The sequence below is a fragment of the Corythoichthys intestinalis genome, chromosome 10, assembly GCF_030265065.1.
Source record: "Corythoichthys intestinalis isolate RoL2023-P3 chromosome 10, ASM3026506v1, whole genome shotgun sequence".
NCBI lineage: Eukaryota > Metazoa > Chordata > Actinopteri > Syngnathiformes > Syngnathidae > Corythoichthys > Corythoichthys intestinalis.
In genome coordinates, this window is record NC_080404.1 from 31,176,320 (window position 1) to 31,203,486 (window position 27,167).

At 39.8% G+C, this 27,167-nt stretch overlaps 1 protein-coding gene across 3 annotated transcripts in view; it reads right to left on the reverse strand.

The window, feature by feature from the left end:
- The window catches only part of ikzf5 (IKAROS family zinc finger 5), a 264,268-nt gene that overhangs the window by 82,830 nt on the left and 154,271 nt on the right, over positions 1-27,167 (reverse strand). The gene's annotated exons all lie outside the window — the stretch shown is intronic.

Sequence of the window (27,167 nt, forward strand, 5' to 3'; positions counted from 1 at the left end):
AAATTTTATTTTATGGGTGAAACATGGTGATATAACAAGGGTTGCAATGCAGAAATCGCAGACAACAAGGAGTGGTTGAGATTTTCTTATCTTATCTTATTCTTTCATATAGTTTTCCTTTTAAACATTATTTTTCCTTTTTTTTTTTTGTTTGGATCGATTATTTATCATCTAACATATTGGGGAAAATGCGAGAGTAACAAAAAAAAAAAAAATACAATTAAGCGATAGTTATGAAGTAGATATCCGTGACTTTTTTTTACAAATGCCAAATTTTTCATTGTGACGTAATTCGTTTAAAAGTTTAAAATACACAAGTGAATCATTTTTTAAAGTCGTTTTTTTTTTTTTTAACTAAAATTTAGACATCAATTAATGATTCTAAGCTAAGAATGACAGACATTTTGAATAATAAATATAATTACTTATCTTCTTTTTATGGCTAGGTTGAAACAAAAGCGGTTGCGCAACGTCTGTAAACTGGGGTTTTCAGGGTAAAACGGACAAATTAAAAATAGTTTGGAGGCTTAGTGCGCCATGAATCTGCTATGGCAGCATATAGACAAATTGTTCTATCAAACACAACAGTTCTTTTGGCTTAAAATATGGCAGTTTATTTTAAAGAGTGGTGGAATAGCAGAAACTGCTTTTTGAGCCTTGTCTGTGTTTTCCGCCATATCCTTTAATCCTCCAAAACAGCTTGCCCTCATGATCGTCACAGGTGAACTGGAGCCTATAATCTTTGAATTTCTGAGTGAGAGGCAAGGTACACCCTAGATTGGTCGGTAGCCAACTGAAAGTACATTGGACCACCATTTACTAACAAAGCAACAGACAGGAACAAAGACATCAAGTTGCAAACCGACCGACCGACCGACCGACCGACCGAACACAAACCACCCATCTGACAGAGCAACCAACAAAATCGATCAACGGAGCTAAAGACAAAAAAACAACGAAAACAAGGCTCCAACCAACAACTTGAGCAACCAACCCACTAACCTACACAACAAACCAACAGAGCAACTGACCCAACCAGTCAATGACCTGACCAATAAACTGACCAACTAACCAGAAGTATCTATTTCATATGAGATCTAGTAGCAAGTTCCCTTTTAATAGAATTAAATGGGGTCTCTTTGTAAGGACCAAGTGTTCTTATTCATCTGTATAGCTCAACATGATCTGTCACTTCAGCCCAGGAGACTGCTGACTGCTGACCACATGGCCTGCAGTGCAGTACAATGAGGTCGACCTACTATCACCTAACAGCTAATCAGGGATCACTCCGCTTAAAGCGAATACACCGCCTTTTGAGAGGTCGCAGAAAATCCCTGTGAAGTGTCCATCAAAAGCTAATGCCACCTGCATCTTTCAAAAGGCACATCCGTGACATTGATCACTGCTGCTCGGTTATGGTCACACACATCTGCAATTCAACTGCAAGTTTAGCCCATAATTATTTCATGAAGTGATGTCATAGGACGGACAAGTTTGTTAGTCGTTAGCACGTACAGTGGGGAAAATAAGTATTTAGTCAACCACCAATTGTGTACGTTCTCCTACTTGAAAAGATTAGAGAGGCCTGTAATTGTCAACATGGGTAAACCTCAACCATGAGAGACAGAATGTGAACCCCCCCCCAGAAAATCACATTGTTTGATTTTTAAAGAATTTATTTGCAAATCATGGTGAAAAATAAGTATTTGGTCAATACCAAAAGTTCATCTCAATTAGAGCTGAAACGAATACTCGAGCAACTCGAGTAACTCGAGTTTAAAAACTGATCCGAGTAATTTTATTCACCTCGGGTAATCGTTTATTTTGACAGCTCTAAGCATCACGTTTTGCTCGGCCTACTTTTAATGCGGGACAACGCGCTGATGTCACGTGCGTAGAGGAAGAAGTAAAAAAAAAAAAAAAACTTACGGCAGCCGACAGCCGCTACAAACGACGCCGACGTTGCTAAATACTAGTCCGCATGATGCTTTGTTGGTAGCAGGTAGCGTCTGACAGATGAGTCTCATAGAGATCACATGTATGTTGAACTAGATGCGAAATGACAGACTCGGCCGCGTCTGGGCAGCGTTAGTAAATAGCCGCCATCTTAAAGCAGTACAGCGCTAGGCGCTAATAAAGAGCGCTAAGGGCTAATAAATAAGATTAACATTAATGTCACTAGCTCACTTAATGTTAGCCCTGCGGAGGGCTAGGTTTCTGTTAATTATGACCACTTTCGATGCGTGGCTAACGTGTCTTACATACAGGCTTTAACATAACATAGTGTTGTGGAGTGATGAGGGTGTAAAATAAAAACTCAATGATGCTATCAATTTTAGCTCAGTAGTCATTGCTGGATAAAACACCAAGTAGCACTGGTCCCTAATGTGCTCCAATACAGCCTGTATCATACATTTATTTTGAACACTGCAAAAACTCAAAATCCTATCAGGACTTACAGTTTAGAAGGAAGACGGCGTGATGTCACGATGGCGTCACCTCGCTTAGCAACGTGTCGCCATTTTGTGAAGGGGGTACGCACAGCTTAACATTCCATAGACAGACGTCTGAAATTAATATATTTCAGGTGTGTTTTGCGTCTTTTTTCCTAAAAACGTCTTAAACGTGGCTTACTATTATCACGAGTCACTGCCGACAGACGCGAGGAGGCGATGCAATTTAAAATTAGCGTTTATTGGCGTACAAAGCTGCCGATACAAAGTCGCAGCTGATAGCTGGATAAACAAAGGAATGGCCTGCAGTGGAGTTCGGAAACATCTACAACTACCTCATAAAGTCACCCAGTAAGTTGACCTTTATCATTTACGTGGAATATGTACTGTGTGGAACTGAGAAAATTGGTAGTATATACGAAGTGATTATTTCTGCCGTTACCGGAAATTCGCCTCCAGGCTTTATTTAGCCGTCAACACGTCACGGCAAAAAAAAACAATTCCCACCAGGCCAATAATATACCGATTGACTAATCAGAGCAGTTCACGGCAAATGAAAAAAAACGCTTTGCGAGTTGCCGGTTAAGGTAAAAATAACCACTGCATAGTCTATTGAATTGTAGCAGCTAATTGGGGCAAAATATAATCGATTAAACTCACCAGTAATAAAATGTCGGCTGCAAACGTAAATGTGCTTGGATTTAGGTTCCCACAGGCGAAAATAGTCCACGGAACAGTCTTCTTTTACTGTTCCTCGATTAATTGCGTTCAGCCATTTGTTACTCCTTTTTTTCTCACGTGGAAGAATGAAGAACTTCAAATGCGGCTCCGAACTCTTCCTTGTGTGACAACCCGCAACACAGCAACTTTTAGCCATTCCGACGGAAAAAAAGACGGCAAATAAGACGAAAGTTCAATGCGTTTCTATTATAAGTGACTGGTCTTTTACCCCATTGTCAATATGGCGACGCTTTGTTGTGGCTGGTGACGTCATTAAATGCCCGGATGTCCGTCTGCCTCTATAAATGGGTTGACAAAAATAGAAATTCAACTGAAACATGTGGGAAAAAATCCTAACTTTTAAGTGATGTGTTATCAAGCGTAACGGCATTTTTAGGTCTATGTATATATACTGTATATATATTTTTCTTAAATAAGATCTAAAGGTTTTTGATTGAAAGCAGTGAATTAGTCTTTATTTTTTATTCTAGTTACACCTGAGATGCAATTGTTGGCTGTTTTCAACAATATACATCGAAAATAAAGACATTGATTGACTGAAAATGGTTCAAGATTAGATGAAATGTCTTCATTTAGTTATTATGCTCCTCACCTCTGGAACAAGTTACCCGAACGTCTGAAGTATGCTCAAACTGTTAGCTCTTTTAAATCAGGGCTAAAAACGCTTTTGTTTAGCACTGCATATCTATAACTGTCTATATATTTCAATCTACCTGCTTTCTATTCCTCTTGCTTTTTATCTCCATTGCTGATTTCAATTATTATTATTTGTAGTAGTTTTTGTTTTATTTTTATTTTATTTATTTATTTTTATTCTGTGATTAAATGCGATCTTTTGTCTTCGTTTCTACGTTGTGTTGATTTAAATGTGATTTTTATGATCTTCATGTGATGTAAAGCACTTTGAATTGCCTTGTGTTGAATTGTGCTATATAAATACATTTGCCTTACCTTGCCTTGCCTTGTTTTCTCATGTATATTTAGAATTGCTCTTCACCTAAAAATATATTTGTTTTATCCGATTACTCGATTAATCGATAGAATTTTCAGTCGATTACTCGATTACTAAAATATTCGATAGCTGCAGCCCTAATCTCAATACTTTGTTGTGTACCCTTTGTTGGCAATAACAGAGGCCAAATGTTTTCTGTAACTCTTCACTCTTCGCTTTGTGTAAAGAAATAAACTGTGGGAGCAATTATTAGAAAATGGAAGCTATACAAGACCACTGATAATCTCCCTCGATCTTGGGCTCCATACAAGATCTCTCCCCTTGGCGTCAAAATGATAACAAGAACAGTGAGCAAAAATCCCAGAACCACACGGGGGGGCCTCGTGAATGACCTACAGAGCGCTGGGACCACAGTAACAAAGGCTACTATCAGTAACACAATGCGCCGCCAGGGACTCAAATCCTGCACTGCCAGACGTGTCCCCCTGCTGAAGCCAGTACACGTCCAGGCCCGTCTGCGGTTCGCTAGAGAGCATTTGGATGATCCAGAAAAGGATTGGGAGAATGTGTTATGTTCAGATGAAACCAAAATAGATTTTTTTGGTTGAAACACAGGTTCTCGTGTTTGGAGGAGAAAGAATACTGAATTGCATCCGAAGAACACCATACCCACTGTGAAGCATGGGGATGGAAACATCTTGCTTTAGGGCTGTTTTTCTGCAAAGGGACCAGGACGACTGATCTGTGTAAAGTAAAGAATGAATGGGGCCATGTATCGAGAGATTTTGAGTGAAAATCTCTTTCCATTAGCAAGGGCACTGAAGATGAGATGTGGCTGGATCTTTCAGCGTGACAATTATCCCAAACACACAGCGAGGGCAACAAAGAAGTGGCTTCGTAAGAAGCATTTTTAGGTCCTGGAGTGGCCTAGCTCGTCTCCAGATCTCAACCCAATAGAAAATCTGTTGATGGAGTTGAAAGTCCGTGTTTCCCAATGACAGCCCCAAAACATCACTGCTCTAGAGGAGATCCGCATGGAGGAATGGGCCAAAATACCAGCAACAGTGTGTGAAAAGCTCGTGAAGAGTTACAGAAAACGTTTGGCCTCTGTTACTGCCAACAAAGGGTACATAACAAAGTATTGAGATGAACTTTTGGTGTTGACCAAATACTTATTTTCCACCATGATTTGCAAATACATTCTTTAAAAATGTGATTTTCTGTTTTTTTCCCCCACATTCTGTCTCTCATGTTTGAGGTTTACCCATGTTGACAATTACAGGCCTCTGTAATATTTTCAAGTGGGAGAACTTGCACAGTTAGTGGTTGACTAAATACTTATTTGCCCCACTGTATGTTCATTTGTGCTTACCATATGTGGCGTGTTGAGTGCTGTCTGTTGTAGATGCATTACAGCTAACTCGTGCCTATTTGCAGTTCGGTTAATCCTTAGCTTCATTATAGTGGCTTTAAATTAAATGATATTTGATCACTGATAGGGAGTGCCCTACAGCAAAGAACCTTGAGTAATTCCTAAACTTAACCTGCCCATTTAAATTTAAGGCTAATTGAATCTGTTCCTATTTTAGCAACTACACCAACAGACTGCTGTTGTGACCATGGAGCTCCAGTTATGTGTGAGTTCATAGGGGAGAACTGCGCAAACACATTTATAACCATTAGTTGAGTGTTAAGTTTCAGGTGCAGACACAGTTGCTTGGAGGCTCTGCAGTAGCCTCTTTCGGAGGGTGGAGAAGGGACAGGGTCCTCTGGAACAAGGGTGCCCTACCGACAATGCGTCACGGCAGGCAAGTAGGTAACCCGAGCCCATCCTCTGACCAGGCCAAATGCTTTTGATGAGATCTGGCCAGTGAGAAGGCACCTCTTCAAAAAGAATCGGCGTCACATTAGAAAGTAATTAGCCACGCTCCAGGCCAGGGATTCCCTGACAGTACAAATGCAGAGCCTCCTCGCAATCCTTCTTGGCGTGAGACGGATGGTCAGGCACGCGCTCTCGGCATAGGGGAGGGCATTCTGTTTTTTTAGGGGGAATGAGGATTCCAATAGAAGTGCAGGTGGACAGATCTTAGCAGGTCATCGGGAAAGGTTATAGCGTAATCCATCTGAGGAATGGTCTGCAGGTGGATTTAGATATCATACAGTCAAAGACCCCGGGAAAGTGGCAAATGTTGGTAAATGCAACAAATTATGAGTTAAAGTAGAACTGAGGAAAAAAGCAAACATGCACCAAAGTGTCCACTTTCATGTTGTCTAACAGCACAACTTTTCCAATGATGGGATTTAAGTGGCTGAATGGGATACACTGTTTGCGCACGTCAGGCCCTGAGAAGCCATTTCAGATGACGGCCACCTGTTCTTACATAGCCTGCAGGGCCTCACTGGCAACAAGCCTTCCTCTCACTATTAGACTAACTAATTTGATTGGGAGAAAGATTGAGGTTGGGGGGTTTGAATTGTAGGTTCAGTGTCTTACAAGCAGCATGCTGCAGGGTGGGACTCGACACCACCAGGCCTCCATCCTGATTGAGTCCCTGATGGGTTAAAAGCTGGAGTAGCCTTCAGCATGATGACGAGAACACACAGGGAGGTGCAAAAATATGATTGGAGACTTACCAAGGAATATCGAAATCACGATTGTTGGCAAGAGAACCCTGCATAATACAGTTTCATTATGCACAATCAAAGGACCTTCAGTATAAGAAGTTCTTGTCACACCCGTGGTGAGGTTTGTCATGTCGTGGCATCATTTCCTGCTTTATTTTGAAGGATAATCTCTTCTCCTTTTAGAGCTCTTGCCCTTCATCATGTCATCCCTGATCACCAATTGGTTCCACCTATTTCCCATTACCTTCTGTGTATAAATAGTCAGTGTTTACTTTGCTTTGTGCTAGAGTGTTGCATCACCGTCCACAGCCAAAGATTTCTTTTCAAGTGAATCTTGATCCTCAAGAAATTTATAAGCCATTTGTGATTGTTTGCTACTTTGTATTTTGATAGCGTTTTTGTCTTCCTTAGTGGAGTGAATTTTGGTTAAATATCCAGCCGTGTATAATAATAAACACCTTTTTTTATCAAGAAAACGGAGTCCTGCCTCGAGTCCAGTTCTGAAAGTACAGTAGTCAGTAGTTATTTTGAGTGTTGATAACAATTTGTTCATTATTGAGATTAAAGCATTTGTGTCAAACTGCACTGCATTGGTCTGTTTGTAATATTTTACAGCTGCTAATAATATTTGGTTATAAAATAGAAATAACAATAGAATATTTATTGTTATTTCTGTTATTGTTATAACAATCATAATTATAAATATTTTATTTTAATTAAATTATTTCAGGTAAATATTGCCAACTTCTGTTATTGTTATAACAATTATAAGATAAAACACTATTATAAATATTTTAATTAAATTATTTTGGGTAAATATAGTCAGTTACAAAAATTATCCGCCTCCATGTGTAAATAAGGAAGAAAATTCCTGTGAAGAAATGCTTCAATCACGCATGCATGGTGCGAAAAATATAATATTTACCTTGAATCCTTGAACAAATCACTCCAGAGACAATCATTCCTGTTTGTGTGCAGTACTGCTTTCGTAGTTCTTCAAAAATCCAAGCGTGTGCCGTCTTTGGCTATTACTAAATGAAGCTCGGCCCCCTCTGATAAAGCGTTACGCAAAGAATGAAAGTGTCACTCGATAGATAATGATGTCTATGTCATAGGTAATACTAAAATATTAATAATAGAAAATACAATTCAAATACCGCAGAATAGTGATAATCAAAATAAAACTAATATAAAAATCAAATTAAATTACAAAAAAAAAAAAAAAATGCTAATTTTATATATTAAGTACATTCATTTATTTGTGTGTGTTTTTTTCTCCAAATATCCTTCCATCCATTTCAAAACTACTTATCCTTATGACGGTCACAGAATTAATCTCCAAATGTGATTTGGAAAATAGGAATAATATCAAGGAAACCTATTCATTTCTCTATTTTACTTTGTGGTTTTTAGCTAGAATATATCTATCACTTCATTCATCCTTTTATCATTGTATAAAGTTGAGAACAGTGTATCTCAAAGTATAATTACATCTACATTCGTAATTCTTGCATCACAACATTAAACGGACTATATCATTCATGACATTAGGGGGAAAAAAAAACATTTTTAACAACCAAATCACTGTGGAACATGGCAGTGTTGGGAGTAACTTACCTGTAATGCGTTGTGACGGAGAAGGAAAACATACACTTGTTAAAGCGGAAAAAGCGGCGGCCAATTGGCCAATTAGGAAGTGGCCCATCATGTCAAACTCATTTGCCGAGCCACGGACGGTTTAACCCCTGAGGGCGGGAAAGTCTAGATCAAAGGGTGTCCCCCATGGGAGAGCGCACCGGGAGGGGGTCGTGAAGAAACGCTGATCCCTTCAGCTTTTGTGAAGGAATCTTCTAATTACAAAAAATCTTCACTGCGAGCTAAATACATGATACAGTGGCTATACGATAGCCCCCTCGCCCAATGCCCCGCAGCCGTCCCTGTATGAGCCTTCCACAGAAGACTGATCATGGCAAATGGCTGCCACTTCGCTAGCTGCCGTGCAGGTCAGAACCTCAGAGAGGGATCAGAGTCTGACCAGCACCCATGGGCCCACGTAGCCTCTGGTGTGTAACTGCCTCTTTGACCTTGCCCCCACCACCAAAACCTTCCAGATTAGTATCACTATCAGGGTTAGTGCTGGACTGAACCCTCTTTTTCTTAATGTTCTTTTCTTTCGTTGTCCGGTTGGTCCTGCTTGGTTTATTCTCAAAGGAACATTTAAGTCTAAACAAACAGTTTGAGTGGCATATACTAATAAAGTATTTGCTCAAAGGGAGTTTCATTATATGGCACTACAAATTTTACTGAGGTGGTCCCAAAATGATTATTTTTTTTAACGCTAATGAATGTTCTTAAGTGACGGGTAGAATGATATATGTGTTGTGTATGTTTGTCATACAAATATTTTTTGAACACATAAACGTAACAGAGCTACAAGTATACATTTATATTATACGATACGAAGGAAAATATTCACAACTTTCATGAGAAAGAATGCACAAGAAAATGACAAAGGTAGTCAAATACATTTGAAATGACTTGTAAGGCAGTCAAATACTGGACTGTCTCAGGAAATTAGAATACACAATATTCTAATTTTTTGAGACAGTCCTGTGTATATATACAGGACTGTCTCAGGAAATTAGAATACACAATATTCTAATTTCCTGACTGTCTCAGGAAATTAGAATATTACTGTGCTGTTTTCAGAATCTCATCGTCAATATTCTATATCTACTTACATGTTTTATCATAGCACATGACCTGTGGTCTCAGAAAAGTGCTTTCCACAACCTTACAAGTCATTTCAAATGTACCAGTACATTTCTGAGACCACAGGTCATGTGCTATGATAAAACATGTAAGTAGATATAGAATATTGACGATGAGATTCTGAAAACAGCACAGTAACATGACTTTTTGGTCTTGTGTGTGTTTAACGGATGTTGCACGGTGCTCACAACAAAGCAATTTGGCATAAAAGTGCTGTTATTTCTCATGTCTATTAACTTGTAAATTATTGTTCTTCTGACGGTCGATGGTAAGATAAAAGCTGTGATGCAGATCGATCGGTATCGGCAGAGTTGAAAGCTCAGTGTTAGTTATCAGGGTTATTCACTGCTTGTAATGGACGTTGTGTTGCTTCTGGAAGTGGACACATAACAAGGGAAGAAAGCATTCTTTTTTGTACGAAGACTAAGAGTTACTCACGATGGCAAATTTAAAATTGGATTGACAACTTTGATTTTAAGGCCGATATGAGAAAAATAGTTGTTTTTACATAGTAAATCAGTAATTTTGAATTCTAATAGGCTATGCACATAATTAATTTATTTACATGCAAATTGATGCTACAACAAGGGACACCATCAGGACTTATAAACAGCAGTAGGGTTTAGGGAGCTTTAGTTGCTCGGTCTACATGCCCGACAAACTTGATCACAGATGTCGTGAGATATGACACCAAGCATAACATCCTTTACATGATTTTCTCAAGGCCAAGCACGAAATTATTTTTCAGATGAAAGATGTGAATATTTCCCCTCGTATCCCCATCAACATAAATGTATACATGTGGCTCTGTTAAGTTTACTTGTTCAAAAATATTCCTGATTTAGGGAGACTGATTTCCTTTGCCCCTTTTTAGTGTCCAAACCAACAGTCAAACAATAGATATATGTCTGGATTTTTTTTCTTTCTTTCTTTTTTTTTTTTTTTTTTTTAGCTTTTGATCATTAAGTTATCTCCCTGCAAAAGGTGAAAATCATTGAAACAAACCATATACAGTAATGTGAAAAAATTAGGACACTCTATGGAAGCCTGTCTAATTTTCTAACATATTTGGTCATATGGATATTTAATATCGATTTGAACAAATTTGACAGATTCAAGTAACAGAACTAAACAATTAAAACTGACAAAAAGTTTTTTATAACTTCCCGTAAAATGTAATTTTACATAAATGCAATTTCTGTTAAATAAATTAGGACACCCCCACATTCAATCCCACTTAAAACGGCTAAAATCACACACAGGGGTATTACATCAGGTGCACAGCATTAGCACATCATTACCCAGTGAAAGAGGCTTGCCTTATTTAAACCTCACATTTAGTTTGGTGTGCCCCTGACTGCTGAAGTGAGAGAAAACACCATGGTTAGATCAAAGGAGCTGTCTGAGGCCTTCAGAAAGAAGATTGTAGACACTTATGAATTTGGTAAGAGATTTCAAAAGATCTTAAAATAATATAAAATCAGCCATTCCACTGTCCGGAAAATAGTCTACAAATGGAGGACATTCAAAACAACTGCCAACATGCCCAGGTCTGGCTGCCCAAGCAAGTTCGACCCGAGAGCAGACCGCAAGATGCTTAAAGAAGTCTCCAAAAACCCTAGAAAGTAATCACGGGACCTACAGCAGGCTTTTGCAACTGTTGATGTAAAAGTGCATGCCTCTACAATCAGAAAGAGACTGCACAAGTTTAACCTTCATGGGGAGGTGTGGGAGGAGGAAACCTCTGCTCTCCAAGAAGAAGGCCAGACTGAAGTTTGCCAGAGTGAATTTAGTCAAAGATCAAGACTTCTGGAATAATGAATTATTCAGACACCGGAACAGAGGACATGTTTGGCGTTAACCCAATACAGCATTCGAAGAAAAGAACCTCATACCAGCTGTGAAGCATGGAGGTGGAAGTGTCGTGGTTTGGGGATGCTTTGCTACAGCAAGACCTGGCCAGCTCATCATAATAGAATCCACCATGAATTCTATTGTATATCAGAGGGTGCTTGAGGAACATGTGAGATCATCTGTGAAAAAAATTAAAGCTGGAGCGAAACTGGACTCAGCAACATGATAATGACCCAAAACATACCAGAAAATCCACCAAGGACTGGCTGAAAAGGAAGAAATGGAGAGTCCTGGAATGGCTGAGTCAAAGCCCAGATCTTAATCCCATTGAGATGCAGTGGGGTGACTTAAAATGGGCTGTACATGCAAGAAACCCTTCAAACATCTCACAGCTGAAAGTATTCTGCGTTGAGGAGTGGGGCAAACTTTCTTCAGACCGATGTCAAAGACTGGTAGATGGCTACAAAAAGCGTCTCATTGAAGTTAATTCAACCAAAAGGGGGTAACACTTGCTATTAGGTGGTAGGGTGTCCTAACTTTTTATTCCGTTAGAATATGCATTTTTGTTGATATATTTGGTTTGATGAGTAAATTTTTGCTGTTTACCTGGAATTAAATCCCTTTGTTTTCCAGAGATAAAGAAAAACAAAATCAGGCATTGGTATGTGAACAGTTCTTAATAAAGAACTGAATATTTAATGGGTGTCCTAACTTTTTTTACATGACTGTAAAAACATATTTGAAACATCACTGTTTCCAAAAAACATAAAATTCTGTATCTGATAATGTGTGTGGTGATTGGCCATGTTGGTATGTTACTTACGACTTATGAAATCATCAGAGTTTCATCCCATATTACACACATTGAATGTAATCCTGCAAGGGACATGGTGCAAAGTATACACCAATTACTATTTTAAGAAGACCATAAAATATACACAAGCATACGTTTGCATTGACAACGCTATTGTAACTTGAAGCTCGTCACTTAAAACAGGATCACCACTGGGAGTTCTGACTACTGGCCAACAATGGGGAGTATTTGCGGCTCCATTTGTTTCCCGAAGTACAGTATCAGTGGCACATGACCCCCGCCCTAACAGCGCCTGATGTTTTGAAGCCGTGCATAGTTTTTGTCACGGCCGTTCAAAAGGAATTACCAATAACACAGCTCGTGATAAAAGGCTTGTAATTGATACACATGAAGTAGGGAGGGTGGTGTGGGTCAGGTTGTCATCTCGCTACAGTTTAATCTGGCCTCCAGCTACTAGGACAAGAAACGCGACACTCAAAGATTCGCTGCATTAGTTCTGCTTAGCTAACCATGAATGCTAATTGCAGGAAGAACAAACTCCTTTTTCCTCCCCCTACTCCTCCTTTTCCGTCTTTTGGTCAATGGTGGAGGGGATGAATGAGTACGGGGGTGCAAACGCAAGTTTGAAATGCTTAGAGATGGTGAATATGAAGAAATGGGTGGACCGAACTCAAAACCAGCCGCTGTTTAAAGAGGTCGTTTTGGAAAACAACTTCTTAATAGCTTGTGTTCAGACTGTTGGGTTGCAGGAACGCCTGCCCACCCACCGTGAAAAAAGTCATGTTCTTCATAGATATGGCCTAAATTATTTGATTGCCAACACAATTAAATTGAGTTAGAGCACAGTGGCCAAGATTATATGCATTGTATGGTGTTTTTAAAGGACAAGTTCCACCCAGAAAAGGCCTCACTACGCTTAGTATACCATGCACACTTTGTTCAGGGAAAACATAAGAACAGAAGAAAGCAATTTTCCACCCCAAACATGTGGTCCCAACGTCACCATTCATGCCATCGTATCAAACTTAACCCACAAGACAGAATTCTGTCCCCGTGTTCTGACATTAATGATGAGATCGGTCTGCATTGGTCTGGCCCCCTTGCATTTGGAATGCTTAGAACCAGTGTCTTCCTGCGCGTAGATGCCAGTGCTGATCTTATATCAGGCAAACTGCCACGTTGTGACATCCGCACGTTGATGGCCGTGCTCGGCATCACATTGGACATGTCGCGCTTGGTATTAAGCTGGCAGTGGCTTCTTTTCAACGAATAAAGACAAAGGTTTTAAAAGTGTCACAAAATTTTTGACTTCGGGTGTACAGTGGGCCATAAGAGACAGAATGTGAAAAACAGAAAATCACATTGTTTGATTTTTAAAGAATTTATTTGCAAATCATGGTGGAAAATAAGTATTTGGTCAATACCAAAAGTTCATCTCAATACTTTGTTATGTACCCTTTGTTGGCAATAACGGAGGCCAAACGTTTTCTGTAACTATTCACAAGCTTTTCATACACTGTTGCTGGTATTTTGGCCCATTCCTCCATGCAGATCTCCTCTAGAGCAGTGATGATTTGGGCCTGTCGTAGGGCAACACGGACTTTCAACTCCCTCCACAGATTTTTATATGGGGTTGAGATCTGAAGACTGGCTAGGCCACTCCAGGACCTTGAAATGCTTCTTACGAAGCCACTCCTTTGTTGCCCTGGCTGTGTGTTCGGGATCAGTGTCATGCTGAAAGGCCCTTGCTGAGGGAAGGAGATTTTCACTCAAAATCTCTCGATACATGCTCCCATTCATTCTTTCCTTTACACAGATCAGTCGTCCTGGTCCCTTTGCAGAAAAACAGCCCCAAAGCATGATATTTCCACCCCCATGCTTCACAGTGGGTATGGTGTTCTTCGGATGCAATTCAGTATTCTTTTTCCTCCAAACACGAGAACCTGTGTTTCTACCAAAAAGTTCTATTTTGGTTTCATCTGACAATAACACATTTTCCCAGTCCTCTTCTGGATCACCCAAATGCTCTATAGCGAACTGCAGACGGGCCTGGACATGTACTTTCTTCAGCAGGGGGACACATCTGGCAGTGCAGGATTTGAGTCCCTGGTGGCGCATTGTGTTAATAATGCGCTGGAACAGAGAGCTGTGGTTCCAGCTCTCTGTAGGTCAATTACTAGGTCCCCCTGTGTGGTTCTGGGATTTTTGCTCACCATTCTTGTTATCATTTTGACGCCACGGGGTGAGATCTTGCATGGACCCCAGATCGAGGGAGATTATCAGTGGTCTTGTATGTCTTCCATTTTCCAATAATTGCTCCCACAGTTGATTTCTTTACACCATGTGTTTTATGTATTTCAGATTCAGTCTTCCCAGCCTGGTGCAGATCTACAATTTTGTCTGGTGTCCTTCGACAGCTCTTTGGTCTTGGCCATGGAGTTTGGAGTGTGACTGACTGAGATTGTGGACAGGTGTCTTTTATACTGATAATGAGTTAAAACAGGTGCCATTAATACAGGTAATGGGTGGAGCCTCGTTAGACCTCGTTAGATGAAGTTAGACCTCTTTGACAGCCATAAATCTTGCTTATTTGTAGGTGACCAAATACTTATTTTCGACTCTAATTCATTAAAAATCAAGCAATGTGATTTTTTCCCCACATTCTGTCTCTCATGGTTGAGGTATACCCATGTGGACAATTACAGGCCTCTCTAATCTTTTCAAGTAGGAGAACTTGCACAATTGGTGGTTGACTAAATACTTATTTGCCCCACTGTTCATGCTCACGTTTGCCTGTGGCGACTCGCAAGATTTTACTCGCAAACAAGGAGCCCTCCGTGCCGTGGCCGTGAAGAGCATTTGGTGTGTTGCTGGAACTCGAGCAGGCCACTTTTGCTCCTTTTTTTCTGCTTGTGTCTTCTTCTGTTGTGTCATTTACACTTAATAAAGAGATCTGTAAAAACACTTTTAATTGCCGTGTGTTCTGCAGCATACGTACACAACATAAATTTCTGGACTTTCACCCACCCACTCCCCCTCCACGTCCTGCTCTCGCTTACTGCTCATGTAATTAATTACGGACGTTTTACAGTGACGCAGTGACATGGCTCCTTGACTATCATTCTGTTTTGGTCAGTCAACCAAAAGCAATGATGACGAATCTGAGTAGGCGTGTGTAGCACTGCCTCATGGTCTCGAGTTGGCAAACAAGGAACCTTGATAAAAGGGAAATGGAAAACAGTCACACGTTCTAAGACACTGTCCACGACTTGACTGTAGAAACGCCCCTGAATATTATACTATCCTAACCGACCTGCACTGGACCTCTTGTTGAATTAATTAATTAAGTAAAATGTGTCACCAGATTTAAAATTAATGGGGCAAGGGGGCAAAGAAGAGGAGTAGGCCTACAAGGTCTCTAACACCACCAGTTCAGTGTTTCCTCATGGAGGAGTGGAAGAGACTTTCAGTGGTAACCTGATGAGCTCTATGCCAAGACGTTGAGGCCGTGCTGGAAAATAATGTTTACCACACATTTTTGAGATTTTCACTTAGGGGTGTACTGACTTTTGTTGCAAACTGTTTCGGCTAAGGGCGTATTCACACCAGGAAGGTCCAGACTTGGCTTTCTTTGGTCAGCACCAAAACACATTTGATCCGTCCTTTTTAATGCAGTTCCTATTAACATTGCAATTTGAGCAAGCGACCTGGTATTTGACAACAAACCAACGCATGTGCAAAAATTGTTTAATCATTGATAAAATGGTGTGGGCGGGGTGACATGCTAAAATAAGGGAGTATACAATCACAGGGTTCCAGAGTCCTGCAAACCTGCTCATGATTTGTTTTATCCAATTACAAGCATTTGTGGGAAATTTGGAGCATCAGAGGCCTGAGATCAAGGGTTCAATCCCTCCTGTGTGGAGTTTGCATGTTCTCCCCGTGCCTGCGTGGGTTTTCTCCAGGTACTCCGGTTTCCCCCCCACATCCCAAAAACATGTATTGGTAGGCTGATCGAACACTCTAAATTGTCCATAAGTACAAGTGTGTGTATGAATAGTTGTTTGTCGCATTGTCCCTGCGATTCCCTGGCAACCAATTCTGGCTGTACCCTGCCTACTGCCTGTAGTTAGCTGGGATAGTTTCCAGCACCTCTGTGACCCTCGTGAGGATAAGAGGTATGGAAATTGAATAAATGAGTAGGCATTCCGCTCCTCATTGCTCCACGTTGAACCCCGACTCATATTACACGACATACAGTGATCCTTCGTTTTACGTGTTTAATGGGGACCAAAACCCGCCGCGATAAGTGAAAAAACGCGATGTAGCGCCCAACCCCCCCCCCCAAAAAAAAAAGTGTTTTAATGTACTATTTATTCTGATTTAGCATTGGAATGAGATACATATAAGACATGTTTGATTGAAGAAAAAAAATAATAATTAAAAAATATTTTGTATCTATTTATATATTTTAATAAATGGTTTGGAAGCACTTCAAATGTAATGATTGTGATAAGTTTTAAACATGTTACTCTCCCAACAAATGATTTTTAAACAAGAATAAAGTACAAAAATGCTTGTCTTTATTAAATGCTTCATTGAGTGAGTCCACTCAAATCCACTCAAGCTGCTCACTTACACACGATGAGTTGCCACAGCAACTGTTTAACATGTTAAACGATGATTGACGCATGCGACGCTTTGAAGTTTCGGCTTCCAGGCATATCTGGCAAGATCAAACCTTAATGTCTGTCAATCATTGTTAACTTTAATAAGCAACTCCAATGCACTGTCTGACCAAGAAAAGGAGCCAGAGGGGGAGTGAGACTACGTGATCGGATCGGGAAAGCTCATCTGTATTTATTAATGAATTTTTTAAATTGATTGATTGATTTATTTTTTTAATTCAGCGATGGACTGAAGGCGCAAAGTTGCTAGGGATCACTGTACTGCTAATCACAGACTTTGATGCTAACCGAACAAAATGTCCTGGCTACGGAAGCCTACTACATGCAAAAAGCAGTGCGATTTCAGCTATAGTCCAGGCCACGTTGCGACCGCTTTCACACTTATAGTGAACCGCACCACGGCCTGCATGGAAGGAAACCGAGACCACTTCTCCGGCGAGGTCTCGGACCGGCTTTTTGGTCCGCACCACAGTTCTTTGGTTTGTATTCACACTAACCCAAAAGACACCACAAACTTTTTTGGTTTGGTCCGGACCAAACAAGGGCAGTTGTCAATACGCCCTTAAACACTTATGTGCCGAGTTATTTTGAAGAGACACTTTTACTAAATTGCCACGTTGCAAGTACTTCCTCTCCTGGTGTGGTGTTGTTTCCAGTCTAATCATTGGCAGTTCTCTCAAGTGTCAAGTCTTATCAGTTACTAACAGGTACAAGTGGCCCAAGTGCTCCCGATTGATCTGCTAAAGACTGTCCCTGGACCCCCACTCCCTACGTTGGCTCCACCACTCCCAAGTGTCGAGGCCACAGTCTGGCCCCACAGAAGTTGCAGGAGACACTGCTCGGCAGATCAATAAGCCTTTCAGTGACACAGTTCCTGCAAAACGACTGCAATCTCAGCCCATTTGAGAGAGTCAATTAATAATGTTGATACTTGATAGCAAACTATTTAAGTCTCAGATAATGAACCAGTTGTGACGCAATGTTTGTGCACTGGAGACGAGGTACATTTGCACAATCCAGTGAGATTTAATGCACTACCTTCACAGTTTTATGGGTTTGTAAAGCACACTCACTGTAATTCCTTTCCAAATGAAATCAACTCTTGTGTCAATATCCCGCTATTTGTACTTTGGATAAGAAAACATTTACGACATTCCGCAAATCAAACATGAGGGCTTTCAGTGTATCCCCTCTCATCTCCCTGTTTGCATCACCCCGTCCTTGTTGAACCACAACTACTTCACGTCCAATCCGAATCAACAAGATTGCCATATAATAAAGGACCCACGATCCTCAGTGAGATGAATATTGAGATTCGTATAACTCGACATAGGAGAAAAGAGTGGCGGAGAGCAGAGGCAGCCAGAAGGAGAGTTTTCTCCATGATTGCGGAGGGGGTTTAAGGTTACCAACTAATTTCGCGGTTGTTACCTGCCGAGAGTACGACATCCGGTTCCTCCTCCCCCTCTCTCACTGTTTTCCAACAGGGAACAGTACAAGCTGTTATACTGTAGTGATCATCAGCTCTTCCCGACGAGTGATTACCAGTAATTACCCATTTTTCCCCCCTCGTGCTGCCTCACCCCCTTTCTCCCGCCAGCTATTAGCCTAACTGGCTGTTGTGGAGCAAAGAGGAGGTGTGCTGAGAACAAGGCAGGCTTTTATGGACTCCCCACCAACGCCACTCCATTGTGAAATTATCAGGTACCATCCTCCATCTGCTTTTTGAAGTCTGCGTAAGCGCACCCTCCTATTTCCGAGATGCACCGTGTACTTACAGGGCCACAGAGCTGATCAAGAGGTCATGAAGATTCTTGCCGATGCTGTGTGCACATAAAATGTATCACTCAGCCAAAGTCAGGCATTTATTGACTATAATGCAAAATTCCATTTGTACTTAAAGGGAAACGAGGCTGCAATTGAGAGCAGCTTTTGCAGTAAACCCGCGGATTACCCAGTGGTTGTTGTGTTCATCTCTGTTGGCTCTTCCATCAACAATGGCCAATGACATTCATAAATGTGTGGATTATCTCAACAAACATTTTAGTATTGCTTTGTGTCAAGAAGACCAATGGCATTGCTGTTTAACAGTCACTGGCTTTGGAATTGTTACCTGGACATTCAGAGGGCATTTATCTTAATATTAGGGCTGTCAAAATTATCGCGTTAACGGGCGGTAATTAATTTCTTAAAATAATCACGGTAAAATATTTGACGCATTTAAGGCACATGCCCCGCTCAAACAGATTAAAATGACAGCACAGTGTCATGTCCACTTGCTACTTGTGTTTTTGGGTGTTTTGTCGCCCTCTGCTGCCGCTTGGGTCTGACTGATTTTATGGGTTTCAGCACCATGAGCATTGTGTAATTATTGACATCAACAATGGCGAGCTACTAGTTTATTTTTTGATTGAACATTTTACAAATTTTATTAAAACGAAAACATTAAGAGGGGTTTTAAAATAAAATTTCTATAACAAAAATATTTGTTTTTGTATATCAAAAGTAGGGCTGTCAAAATTATCGCGTTAACGGGCGGTAATTAATTTTTTAAATTAATCACGTTAAAATATTTGACGCAATTAACGCACATGTCCCGCTCAGACAGATTTAAATGTCAGTAGAGTGAAATGCCCACTTGTTAATTGTGTTTTATGGAGTTTTGCCGCCTTCTGCTGGCGCTTGGGTGCGACTAATTTTATAGGCTTCAGCACCCATGAGCATTGTGTAAATAATTATTGACATCAACAATGGCGGGCTACTAGTTTATTTTTTGATTGAAAATTTTACAAATTTTATTCAAACGAAAACATTAATCCTTTAACACCTAGCCTATTTTGGCCGAATTTGCAAGCATTTGATGTTGCCTTTATATTTCAAAGAAAAAAATGTTTACAATGGCCAAGTTGGGTCCCTTTTTTCAGGACACCTTGAACTTCATTTCAAAACTGTTGTTTTCTTCACTGACCAAATATAATCCACATTTTGGACCCAAAAAGACAAAAAAATCCCCAAATCTTTTTTCAAAATTTGCAATGTTGATGTCCCATTGACAACCAAACATGCTCGCCCAACCGTTTTGAAGCTTGATAATATCTATTCAACTTGTTAGGATAAACATTCAATAGAAAAAAATAAGATTGAATAGTTTTATGTTTGACAATTCAACACAAACAGCAGGTGGTGTCATAGGCGTTTTTGGCCTTTACACATACATGTCAAAACAGGTTATATACAGTGCAAAATAGTGAGAAAAAAGATTATATATATATATCATCTAACACACAAAAGGTTTGGAGGATATCTCTTTTTTGAAGTTAGGTGTTGTACCCATCATCTTATCAAACGTACATACATACATGCAATCAAGCTTCTCGAACACACGTCTACATAAAATTTAAAAGATTATAGTGAAGAAAAAATATATATAACATTGAAAAAAAGTATTTTAAAAAATTAAAAAGTAGTTCAGTTCAGTTGCAATTTTTCAGGCATGCGAACCAATAAAGTTTATTTATTTTTTTGCGCACTCAATAAAGCTTCTTCTTGAACAGGTCACACACAATGTCACACAGCCTACTCTTTCGCCGTTGCGCGCAGCTGTCACTTCTACTCGCTGAGACGGCGACTCATCCAAAGAAAACAACGACAAAAACGGCTCATCTTCTTCCTTGAGTTAATGAAATAATGCATTATCTTGCGCTAAATGTGGTTTTAGATTCATTCTGCACGTTTCAAAGGCGCTCGCTCAAACCAACCGGGCGTCGCTTGCTTCGAATGCCTCGCTTTCATTAGTTGGCGCCTCGCTCGGAAATTTATTAAAAATGATCACATTCGGTTCGTCCTTCGTCATATCACAACGGCTCTCGGGATATGTAGTCTTTTGTGCTGCTTTCGATTTTGAAAAAGGACAAGAAATGATGTAAATATGGAGATAGATACATGGTCCATGCAGCGTTTTAATGCATATTTATTAGTGCAATAAAAATATAAAATTCAAATGACATTATCTTCCGTTTTTCTTGGTCGATTGACTTCAAATAAAAACTGGTGTGGACATCAACTTCCGCACTTTCAAAGGAGACCAACCAGCGGCACGTGGGTGACGTAATTACAGCGTGACGGAGCTTCAAAGACGATATGCGTAAACGCGTCGCTGCCGACACGTTCGGTGTTAAAGAGTTAAGAGGGGTTTTAAAATAAAATTTCTATAACTTGTACTAACATTTATCTTTTAAGAACTACAAGTCTTTCTATCCATGGATCGCTTTAACAGAATGTTAATAATGTTAATGCCATCTTTGTGATTTATTGTCTTAATAAACAAATACAGCATGTTCAGTATGTTGAATGTATATATCCGTCTTGTGTCTTATCTTTCCATTCCAACAATAATTTACAGAAAAATATGGCATATTTTATAGATGGTTTGAATTACGAATAATTACGATTAATTAATTTATAAGCTGTGATTAACTCTATTAAAAAATTTTTATCATTTGAGAGCCCTACTTAATATAGGTATTTAATTTAATACAGCTCATAATTTTCACCACGATCACACTATACAAGACAGAAATTTAATAGCAATATGAAATCTTACCATGTGTATTATCTGGAACCGTTCAGAATCAGTATGTACTGTAATAATATGACAAAAAAATACAAAATATATCCATCACTACAGATGTGTTAAGTTGAACATTTTTCTTTGACCGACCAATGCTGACACTATCCATGATCAGTATTGGACAGTTTAGATTGACATGACAGTTATTTTGCCGATATAAAATGGTGGACAACATATTTGGATGCTATATAATTTTTAATTAATAATTAAATTTAATAATTTAATTATTTCACTGTTTTAAGTGTGTTTATGTGTGGAATGCTATATCATTTTTAATTCTTTCGCTGTTTTAAGTGTGTTTATGTGTGTCATTCAAATGTCACCAATTGGTGTACTTTGATGATGTCATTGTGCATTTACATCATGATCACAGATCCAAAATGTATGATTTTAACCCATATTTTGAAAAGCCCTGATTCCAATCTGAACATTCCGAATTCAATATGTTTTTGTAATTGTGCTGCCTGTGATGCAAATCCAAACTGTACCGGTGTTCTGCAATTCCTTATTTCGCGGCGAAACGTCCTACACCATGCTCAGCGTGCTTGCGTAAGCATGTGCACATCAGTTAAAAGCTGCAAGTACTCACCATTTTTGTTTTTAATCGAGTTTTTTTATCACCTTTTATTGCCTCAAAAATACTTTTTGCATGTATTTCCCTCTCATACTTTTAACTAATGTGTTTTTTGTGTGGTCATTTCAAAGCAGTGTTGATCTGTTGACCACATTAGTCACGTAGCGTATTTAAACCATCCTTATTTGATTTAGCTACATTTAAGTATTTTCCTCAGGCATTTTTTAAGTATGTTTTGCCTGTATGCATCTAAACCAAGTTGAGAGCGCAAGGTAGTATTTTGGGTGTCAAATTCGCCTCGTGTAGACGTCTCGTCGATGTAGGACATTTTGGCAGAACACCGGTCGACACCAAAAAACAAGAAATCCCCAAATGTGCCACTAAAACCATGCAGTGTAACTCCATTCCTACTGAAGATTAAACAATAAATAAGTGAAGGTTGAATGTCTAAAAGTGATGCAGTTAGATATTTGTGCAATCGGCCAAATGCTCCTTCTATGTGTCAAAAGCAAAAAAAAAAAAAAAGAAAAAAAAAAGTAGTTTAAAAACACCATCATGTGATTTATTAATATTATTATTATTAATGGTTAGTGCTTTGGGTCATGTACGGCATTTATTATAACGCAGCATCGATGAATGGGACTATGCACCCCCCCACACGAGACCATCGCTCAGTGTGTGAGGGAGTTTAAGATTTTATTGATTGCGTCACTCGCCGATAATATGATGTACGTCACAGCTGACGACATTGCGAAAGGAGGTGCTATGTGAGCCTAATGCAAGTGTTTAGGGGCGAGATGGATGTTGTTTTCTACTACATTAACCTTGCAAATGGCTGTCAGCCACACACACACACACACACACACACACACACACACACACACACACACACACACACACACACACACACACACGCGAGTTCATGTTTGACATTAAGCCAAAAATCCCTCAAACCATTAAAAATACTCACATAGAGAAGCTGGAATATGAAAAATGAAAGGCAAAAATGGAATGAAAATCTTCTTAGCGTCACAATAGTGCTTGTGGCAAAACATGAGGTCATTTAAAAAGTGTCCAGCGCAGCCGCCTGCTGGTGTGGATGACAGATGAGAGTGGGAACGTGTGAGGGATTGGGGTGGGGAAGGGCTTCTCTTGACGGAGTTAAACCCCTCCAAAATGAGTAATCTTACATAATAATATCCTCATGTGTCTTGATAAGAGCAAAGCCGGAACACGCAGGCAGCCTCTGAATGCTAGAATGGATATTGAAGGGCCTCCTGCTCAAATATGCCTGCTGAATTGCTAACTTGAAAGCTATATCTTCTTTAACGACACTATTACTGCCTGCTATTGTGGCTACAAGCCTCACAAAAAAGTGGTTAGCACATCTGCCCTCCGGTCGACAAGTCAAATCTAGGCTCTGGTCTAAATGACAAATAAATGGTAAGAGGCCATCCTCCAAGATGGATTGTTTGTATTTCCTTCATTTTAAATGAGAGAAGCAAAGTATTAAAAATGTGTCATACTTTACTGTTATGTAAGGTTCACTGACAGCGCCTCAAATTGTCCAAAATATGTGACCATTAATACCTGTTTGTCTACTGCAGGGGTGTCTAAACCGGTCCTCAAGGGCTGCTGTGGGTCTTGGTTTTTGTTCCTACCAATCGAGCACAGAAAGTTTAACCAGTGAAGTTTCTGCTACCTGACTGCAATCAACTGATTACTCTCGTAAAACACCAGACTGGTGCAAAGGTGTCGTCCTGTTTTGTTGGAATGAAATCTAGCACTGCGGCTGTGGAGTAGTTTGGACACCCCTGATCTACTGTATTTTTTGGCATTAGATTGTTTGGCAACCTGTCTAGAAAGGAATCAGATATGATTTGATTATGCCCTGTGGATGTGATGTTGTTTTTTTTTTTGGCTCATCTGCAAGTGAAATATTTCATCACTCGTACCTCATAATTTTGCTTACACGTAAAAGACAAAAACAAAACTTATATCTAAAAAAATTCAATGGTCCAAGCACTTTATATCAAGGCACCAATGTATTCATAATTTCATAATCAAAAATCAATTCAGAGTCAAACGATGGTCTGAAATATTGGAATCGAGTCAAATTGGCGGACGATTGGAAAATTTGCGCCTGTTATTATGGCATTTCGAATCATTTTGAAAATGCAAAAGTCATTTGATAGTAGATTTAGTTATATAACAAGTGCAACTGTATACTGTAACATACATTATGATTAGGGATGTTGAACGAATAACATTTTTAATCAAATTAAGTACAGCTTAAAAATTAATTCATCGTAATTAATTCAAACCATCTATAAAATATGCCATATTTTTCTGTAAATTATTGTTGGAATGGAAAGATAAGACACAAGACGGGTATATACATTCAACATACTGTACATAAGTACTGTATTTGTTTATTATAATAATAAATCAACAAGATGGCATTAACATTATTAACATTCTGTTAAAGCAATCCATGGATAGAAAGACTTGTCGTTCTTAAAAGATAAATGTTAGTACAAGTTATAGAAATTTTATATTAAAACCCCTCTTTGTTAGGACCTCGGCCCCGCCCTCCTAAGACCTGGCCCACCTTGGGCAGGTGTGAGTGTTTTTATTGATTTGCAGGTTGGACACCAGACGGGTGGAGCGGCCACAGCTGCTGGCAATACCAATCACCTGTCTTATAAGCCATTGGACGCCACCACCTCATCGCCCGTTCAACTCGTCTGTTACTCACGTCAGTTGTATCTCGCATTCCTTACATGATATCTTTGCACACTGGCTCACGACTACCTTGCTTTCTTCCCAGGTCCTGTTTTCTGCGCGCCCCTCGTCGGATTCCACGCCTGCCTCCCTTCCGAGCCTCCTCGTCAGTTCAACTACCCCGAGCCAAGCAAACTTCTACTCGCCAGAACCCGTTTGTCTGCACTGGGATCCCTTCCTCCTCACGCACACCCTAACACTCTTAATGTTTTCGTTTTAATAAAATTTGTAAAATTTTCAATCAAAAAATAAACTAGTAGCTCGCCATTGTTGATGTCAATAATTGCACATTGCTAATGGTGCTGAAACCCATAAAATCAGTCGCACCCAAGCACCAGCAGAGGGCGACAAAACACCAAAAAAACACAAGTAACAATTGGACATGACACTGTGCTGTCATTTTAATCTGTTTGAGCGGGGCATGTGCGTTAAATGCGTTAAATATTTTAACGTGATTAATTTAAAACATTAATTACCGTCCGTTAACGCGATAATTTTGACAGCCCTAATTATGATATTGACAGGACACATTCCACAGACACTGCGCCATGTCTTGAAGTAGGGGGCCATCCCACACTCCGCTAACTCATGCAGAGATCCAACGCCGGATTTAGGTTGAAAAAGTACGAAAGCTGTGCCGCATACAAACAAGAAGGATTGTCTCAGGAGTGATTTGTTCGAGGATTCAAGGTAAATATTATATTTTTCGTACCATGCATGCATTTTAGAACGTGAAAAAAAAAAATCAATGGGAGAAATTAACCGCTACAGCATTGGAGTCATAATTCGCAATATTTACATAAAATTAATGCTAACTGCCCGGTTTTTTCTCTTTTAAGCAACAATTGGGACTGTTTTACGTTCATATCTATAAAGAATTCAAGGATTTAAGCATTTATTCAGAAGAATTTTCAACGTAAAAAGCTCTTTGTGGTGATAAGGCGGCGCCACAGTGGCTTAAAGTGCATGTGACACGAAAAAGCATGTTTATTACATTATACACGCGGTATTTTATGCTCCTGAATGATATGGACCGCTTGGATGTGTGTAGAAGCGATCGCTATATTTATTTAGTTTTTTTTAATCCCGCGCCATGAAAATGAGTGACTTCCGGCTTCGGTCTTGCATTGAGGAGGAGGGCGCTGTGACGTGTATGGGACAAGGCGTCCTCTTCACTAAACAGCCGTACTGTTGTGTATGAGGACTAAGGATTCAGCTGATTTTGCGGATGAATACGTTTATTTTTCGCATCACGCCAGCCAAACGGGCGCAGAAAAATCTTGCTTTATGAGGAAGAGGCGTGTGCGTCTTTTTGGAGTTTTAAAAGGTTCCCATTCACCGTGGATATTGGCCAAAACAAGCCCTACTACTGTGGGACCATTGGACTTAAGAGGAAGTGAGTAAACATCTTGTTTTGTATTATGTCAAATACGAATACAGCGATTACAAAGTAAACACTACAAACTTTCATTAAATAAAGGACTACTTACAGTACGTTTGATCATTGATAGGCATATAAAAAGCTCTCCTCGTGCACATTAGCTGCACGTTAGCTGCACAACAACTGCAGCCGCCCTCCTCCGGGGAACGAACTGTAAATTGCTCTCCACCGGGCGGTTTGCCGATCCGCGAAGACAATCGACAACCCAGTCGTCATGTCAAATAATCCGGGCTAGTTATGTGTGATTTTCCGCTTCGAAGACTTTGAAACATCACTCGGTTCGGGTTAACATGTCGGCTAGCTGTCACGCCTCTTGGTTTGTTTACATTCTCCGAAGCCGGGGAAGGGAAATGATATATGTCCGATTTAGGTGTCATAAAATATCGTTCGGGAGGTGCGACAGTAAAGGTGAAGTCGACAGTTTTGACCATTATAGAGTAATTTTGCCATGTCGTCCTGAATAAGTGCATTTTTATTATTTCATATTCCATTTAGCACAAGACTGTTATTTGTCATGACTATGCCATTTATTTAGCAACTGGGGAAAATACTTGGATAAAAAGAATATCCTGTAAAAATATTGAAGTAAAGAGACAGAAACAATGACATTTTGCAGCTCTCTTCGTCGCGTTTTCCTCGTTGTGAATAGTTCCCCCTCAACGGGCTGACTGCTCCTTCTCATGCCATTTATTTAGCTATTAGGGAAAAAATACTTGGATAAAAAGAACATCCTGTAAAAATATTGGCGTAGAGAGACTGAAACAATGACATTTTGCGGCTCTCTTCGTCACGTTTTCCTCGTTCTGAATAATTCCCCCTCAATGGGCTGAATAGTAAAA